Raw genomic sequence first — 1468 nt, forward strand, 5'->3', positions numbered from 1 at the left:
GTCCAAGGTCAAGAAGTGTAAAAGAAGGGAACGTTTTTTCCTTAACTTAAGGTATAGGGAGGAAATGCAGAATTGCGGCACAAACCTAAACGGCTCGACCTAGGCTCGTGATAGTCGGTGTATAGCATCATGGTAGGAAAAGCTATCACTGTGCCGAAATTGGAGATCACAGGTCAAATGTCAATGGGGCACAGGGCAGATTTTAGACATTTTCTGAGGACATGGTCTGACGGAGCGATTGAAAAACTTCTTTTTCAACAAGCATTTTTATGGTTTTGTTGAAAGGACCATGAAATGTACTTTCTGCTGACATGCGAAGAGTAAGTGTCGGATAACATTTTGACCCTCAAGAGGAGGGGTAAACATGGATTTGCTTACTGTTAGAAAGAATTTGACTGCCGGGTTTGGTAGTAGAATCTATACATGCCTGGATGTATGAGGCTACAATGTCACAGTGGAATTTCAAAAGCTAAATTTTGTTGAAGAAGGTTTATGCTCTTTAAATCGTATAATTTCTATGGCATTCTGTACTGTCAGTGTGTTACATGTAACTTATGCCACTGCCAGTGGCCACTGCCAGTGGCCACTGCCAGTGCATGTGGTGGTGATAGTATACTGTGTAGTTTTTGCCTGCGTTAATTAGTTACAGGTGGGAGCTCTCTATTTCAGCCTGTAGGCTTGCGTAGGTAAATGGATGAGTGCTTACCTATTCTGTCTTGCAAATAGTTGTTACGTACGATGGGAGCTTCTATTTTTAATCTTGAGACACTTAAACGTACACGCCATCTCGTGGCAACTTTCCTAACGATCCCAACGAACATTCCTTTGAGAAGGTTCCAGATACCATCCCTGTGTCTTCCACTGTTTTGGCGCGTATGGGAACACATTTGGGACTAACAGGGTTTACTAGAATCCCACCACTCCACCACAGTGTCACCGCAGTAGACGTTAGATGAGCGCTGTCGCTCCGCGGCACTTGTTGTTTGTTGTAGTGGTTTCGTCTTCAGTAGGGCGAGCATGTTTGTTGTAGTGGTTTTGTCTTTAGTAGAGCAGTCATGTTTGTTTTAGTTGTTTCTTCTTCAGTAGGGTGGCCATGTTTGTTGTAGTGGTTTTGTCTTCAGTAGGGCGGGCATGTTTGTTGTAGTGGTTTTGTCTTCAGTAGGGCGGGCATGTTTGTTGTAGTGGTTTTGTCTTGAGTAGGGCGGGCATGTTTGTTGTAGTGGTTTTGTCTTCAGTAGGGCGGGCATGTTTGTTGAAGTGGTTTTGTCTTTAGTAGGGCGGGCATGTGTGTTGTAGTGGTTTTGTCTTCAGTAGGGGGGCCATGTTTGTTGTAGTGATTTTGTCTTCAGTAGGGCGGGCATGTTTGTTGTAGTGGTTTCGTCTTCAGTAGGGCGGGCATGGTTGTTGTAGTGGTTTCGTCTTCAGTAGCACGGGCATGTTTGTTGTAGTGGTTTCGTCTTCAGTAGCA

Source organism: Priapulus caudatus, unplaced genomic scaffold (assembly GCF_000485595.1).
Source record: "Priapulus caudatus unplaced genomic scaffold, Priapulus_caudatus-5.0.1 Scaffold452, whole genome shotgun sequence".
In the NCBI taxonomy this organism is placed as follows: Eukaryota; Metazoa; Priapulida; class Priapulimorpha; order Priapulimorphida; family Priapulidae; genus Priapulus; species Priapulus caudatus.